The sequence below is a fragment of the Athene cunicularia genome (assembly GCF_003259725.1).
Source record: "Athene cunicularia isolate RWA chromosome 3 unlocalized genomic scaffold, athCun1 chr3_part1, whole genome shotgun sequence".
NCBI lineage: Eukaryota > Metazoa > Chordata > Aves > Strigiformes > Strigidae > Athene > Athene cunicularia.
The window spans coordinates 844,765-850,089 of record NW_020799097.1 but is presented as its reverse complement, the minus strand read 5'-3'; positions in this window follow the sequence as shown (position 1 = coordinate 850,089).

Genomic DNA, 5,325 nt, shown 5'->3' with positions numbered 1-5,325 from the left:
GTGTTAGGTCAATGGTTGGACTGGATGATCTTCAAGGTCTTTTCCAACCTAGACGAATCTGTGATTCTGTGATGTGGGTTACTTAAAGTAGGTAAGTGACGGAGCACAACACTGAAAAAAATCCCAGTCATTCTCAAGAAAGAAACCTATAATAAACAAACCAGAGTAGGTGAACCACATTATTCACCTATACCATCTATAAGAAGAGGACAAGGCTTTCAAGCAACCCTTGCTCTAGAATCTCCCTCTGCCTGAAAGAGCTACAACATTTTTGAGAACTTAAGTTATGTAATTGTATGTTATTAACACATCACTTAACTGCTTTGACTTTTCCACTATCACACTGCTGAAAATCATCAGTTAAGTTACACTGCCATAAGACTGGAGCTACAGTTGTGAGCTCAGCCCCAAAACTGTCAGAAAATATTATTTTGCTGTGCTGTATTTAGTTTTGCCAGGAAAATTAAAAGAAAAAAAGCTATCTTAAGTGCAGTGCCAAGGCTCTCTTTGTGTAACCAAAGTGCTTGTCTCTGCTGCCTCAGTCCATTTCCCAGTACAGGGAAAAGGAGGACTTCACCCGCTCTGTGTTCCAGCTGGCAAGGCTTCCCAGTTGCTCTATCTCTAAGATCAAAGCGTGTGACCAATGCTGCTCAGAGAGCTCGGCTAGCCATAAGTATTCACAGAAGCCTCATTTTTCATAAAATGGATAATTTTGTACATCTAATTTAAGAATCCCTGAAAGACACTTTTTCAAGAAAGCTAATTAGTTCTGAGCACTCTCTCCCATCACTAGGGAGCAGTGCTTCGGGAAAGGCTTTGAGCATCCCAGCGTGGGGCTGCTCGAGGAAAAAAGGCACCCACTTACTTTTGCCAGGGAGCAGGGCCGAGGCCGGAGGGTCGGTGCGATGGAGGAGGCCACAGGTTGCAGCTCCAGAGCCCCCAGCAGATGTTTGAGGGCACTAAGGAGGAGCAGAAGAAGTTGCGTCTAGAAAAAGCCCCGGGAGATGATGCTGGGAGAGGCAGTTGGGGGGTGTCCTTCGAGCCAGGAGGGTTGGATGGAGCGGTCCCCACTCACTCGAAGCGATTAGTCGAGGGATACTGCATGTCATTGCTGCCATCTTGAGGCCGGCCGACCCGAGCTGGAGAAATGGCCTCTGCCCCCCACCCAGCACCCCAAGGAGTGTGGGGCCCCCCTGGCACTCACCATCTCTAGTGAGTTCCAGCAAAGCAGTTATTTTGTTATTTACTCTGATGATCAATCTTGTTTTCACTTTTAGGGGATGAAAAAGCCTTTTCCCAAGTGGCTTGGGCCCCACACCCCTGAAAACAGCAGGAGAAAGAGCAGGGGGGGGTGTCTGGCACCAGCAGCGGGGTGCCAAGCCACGGGCAGGGTGCCGGAGCAAGATTCGTGCTCTGGGGTGTTTTTCGGGAGCTGTCAGCAGGAGCTGGGACAAGTGCTACCAATGAGGTGCCTGTGTGAGCGCCGGGGGGGTCCCGCCAGCACCCCGTCTCTCCTCAGCCCTCGGGAGCAGTGGGGCGAGGCCTTCAGGGTTGGAAGGGGATGGGGGATCAGGCCCTGAGGATTAGCAGGAAAGGGCCAAATATGGGGCTGGATTTGCTCTTCTTTTGCCATCTGATGGTCCCTGGTGAGGACACTGGGTCCTGGAGGGCCAAGTAGGCAGCGGGGAGGGATGGTTGGGCTGTCCTAGGCTCCAACAGCATCCTCCAAAAATTATCTTCTGATATATTCCGGCTCGTTTGAACCCCAACCCATCCCATGCCCACAGACTGTCCTTCCTGACCCAGCCCAGCCACTCCCCCTCCTGGGGTTCAGACATGATGGGTTCACTCAGCCCATCAGGGCTGAGATCCTGCTGGGGGCTTGGAGCAACGCCAAAGCCCTTCCCCGACACCCTGCTTTGGAGGACGCCTTTTGGTTCTGCCTGGCCCCAGGGGAAAGAAGTTCCTTCTGAAAAGGGCTCCCTGGGGTCCACGTTGGACACGAGCAGCTGGATTGTGTCGGGATGGGGGACCTGCTCCCCCCACCCCTGGTATGTTGGTGATGGATGAGTCTGAGGTGACCATGTCTGGTCACCTTGGAGCAGCAGGACAACCCTATCCAGAGCTGCTGGTGGTCACCACTGCAGGGTTGGAAGGGTGGTGGCCATGAAGCGCAGAGGAGAAGATCTCCCTGGCTTCAGCACGCCCGGGCATCCGCCCGTCTCCTGGCTGTGGGAACTGGTGGCATTGCCTGTGCTGTTGCCATGGGGTTGCCATGGTATTTGTATCTACGGTTGCCACGGTGACAGGAGGAGGCTGGGAGTGGGGGGCTGCTGTCAGGGCTGCCAGCATGTCCCCCAGACCCCACACAGAGGAGTTGCAGGACTGACCGACCTGTGGTTCCCCAAGTTCTCCTTCTTGCCCTTCTTGAAGATAAGAGTGATGTGACCTTTCCAGGGAACTGAACTCAGAATCTGTAGCTGGAGTCTGCTGGAAGTAGCTCTGCTGGCTGCGTGTCCCCTCTCCTTCCTGGGGGGGCAGGGTGGGACAGGAGCCAGGCAGAACCGAAAGGCGTCCTCCAAAGTGGGGTGTTAGGGAAGGGCTTTGGGGTTGGTCCAAGCCCCCAGCCGGTTCTCAGCTCTGCTGCCCTGAGTGAACCCATCGTGGCTGAACTGAGACACCAGGAGCGGGATGGCTGGGCTGGGCTGGGCAAGGGATCTCCTCCGGGGCAAACACTTCCAGGGATGGGGCATCCACAGCTTTTCTGGGCAACCTGTTCCCATGTCTCACCACCCTTGTATAGAAATTCTTTGTTATCACTAGTCTAAATCTCCCCTCTTTCAATTTAAAACCATTGCCCCTTGTCCTGTCACTACAGGCCTTGGTAAAAAGTCTTTCTCCATCTTTCTATAAGCCCCCTTTATATACTGAAACATAGGAGACCACAATAGGGTCTCCCTGGAGCCTTCTCTCCTCCAGCTGAACCCCCCAACTCTCCCAGCCTGTCCTCACAGGGGGGGCTCCAGCCCCCCCAGCATCTCCGTGGCCTCCTCTGGCCCCGCTGGAGCAGGTCCGTGTCCTTCTGCTGTTGGTGCCCCCGAGCTGGACCCAGCCCTGCAGGGGGGTCTCCCAGAGTGGAGCAAAGGAGGAGAATCCCCCCCTGGCCCTGCTGCCCCCCCTGCTCTGGGTGCAGCCCAGGACACCATTAGTTTTCTGGGCTGCGAGTGCACACTGACAGCTCATGTTCCATTTTTCATCCACCAGTACTCCCAAGTCCTTCTCCACAGGGCTGCTCTCCATCCCTCCATCCCGCAGTCTGTGTTGATACTTGGGATTGCCCCAACCCCTGGGCAGGATCTTGCACTTGGCCTTGTTGAACTTCATGCAGTTTACATGGGCCCACTTCTCCAGGCTGTCCAGGTCCCCCTCTGGATGACATATCCCTTCGCTCCAGTGAATCAGCTGCACCATGCAGGTTGGTGTCACCTGCAAACTTGTTGAGGGTGTTGACTCGATCCTACAGTTCAAGATAACAATGTTGGTCCAATATGGATCCAGGAGGGACATCACTTGTCATTCATCTCCACTTGGACACTGAGTCTGTTAGGATTCCAGAGGACTTTCTGCGAGAGAACGGCCATGTGAGCAATCCTGCGAGTGAACAAGACTGGTAAGAGCCTCAGCCTGAGCAAGAATGCGATAAGGACGTGACCCTGAGTGAGGGGGGAGAAACTCGACGAGACAAACTACCCCCGGCAGGGGTTGGGACGGAAGAGGAAGTTCCACAAGGCAGGAAGCCTGGCAAGGCTGATGTGGCACTTTTTATCCAATCAGAAGAAGGTTTAAAGCGCGGACTCGGATAACTGTCCAGTCTTGAGGACTGGTACTGCATGTCTTTCACGTGTGCAGGAGAACATTATGAAAGGGCTTTCTTAGTTGTAATAAACGGGCATTGCTTGATCACATTGGCAGTGTGCGTGCTCAGCTCTCAGGCACTGAATCCTTGACCACAAACTTTTCACAGAAACACAGAATCGTCTAGGTTGGAAAAGACCTTGAAGATCACCTAGCTATGATGTGGATGGGGCCATCCAGCCAATTCCTTATCCATGGAATAGTCCATCCATCAAACCTGGACCTCTGCAATTTAAAGACAAGGGTGTCATGTGGGACCATGTCAAAGGCGATTTGCAGAAGTCAAGAAAAATTACATCAGTTGCTCTTCCCTTATCCACAAATGCTGTCACTCCATCGAAAAAAAGGCCACGTTTGCCACTGGTGAAGCTGTGTTGACTGTTTCTAATCAACCCCCCACCTTCCATATGATTTGACAGTTTTTCCAGAAGGATCTGATCCATTATCTGGCCAGACACAGAGGTGAGGTTGACTGGTTGGTAGTTCCCACTTTCTGCCTGCGGGCAACACCCGAGATCCACGTAGGAACCTTCACGGGACCATCTTTGTGTCCCGTCCACATATGGGGGGCGGTAGCGAGTAGCGGGCAGTTGCCCGCCGATCCCTCTGCGCTTCCATACTTCCATCTGCTGCTTAGCGCTGGCTCAGGGAACGGCCGGATCGGCTCTGGCCGAGGGACCTCTGACTCTTCTGCCACAGCCACGGCGGCTTTTTCTGCCAAAAGGTGGTTTGGGTTTGGAGTCCTGGGAGCTGGGATTTGTGAGTGCAAAGTCTCAGGGAAAGGGGGGAGCTGCTGCCTGCTGCCTGCCAGCAGTCGGTGCTCAGTGCTGTGAGGGGCCTGGCACAGGGTTGTGCCCAAGGACCTCATGTTTGCAGCTCTGACGGGTCCATCCCGGGGAGGGCAGAGAAACCCGCAGACACCTGGGGAAGCCCCGCAGGGACTCTCCCCCAAACAGCGCCCTGACACGGGCAGTCGGTTCTCTGGGAATCCGTGTGTACTTGTCGGAAATGACAGGAATATTCGCTGCTTTGGTGTAAGAAGTGTGCCCTTGTCTTTCGGCACGGCCCTTGGGCGGAATGATCCCCCGAGCACCCAGCGCTGCAGCACAACCTGCCTGCCTTCTACAACTTCCAGCTGAGCCTTCGATGGTTCTTGTGAGACCAAACGGACAGTAACAGGGAGTGCGCCCAGCGCTGCGATGAGGAATTCCTGCCCGACAGTAAAGACCTTTACTGTTGAGTGTATTTGTGAAAAGAGGCAAAGACCTGACGTGTCCAATCCCCCTGTTCCTGCAGTCGGTGCCCCGCAGCCCCCGGGCTCTGGAGGGGGCAGGAGGCAGGAGCAGGGTGCAGGCAGGCACAGTCCCTGCCTGCTCTGGCAGGAGCAGCTCTGGGCCAAGCAAACGTCCC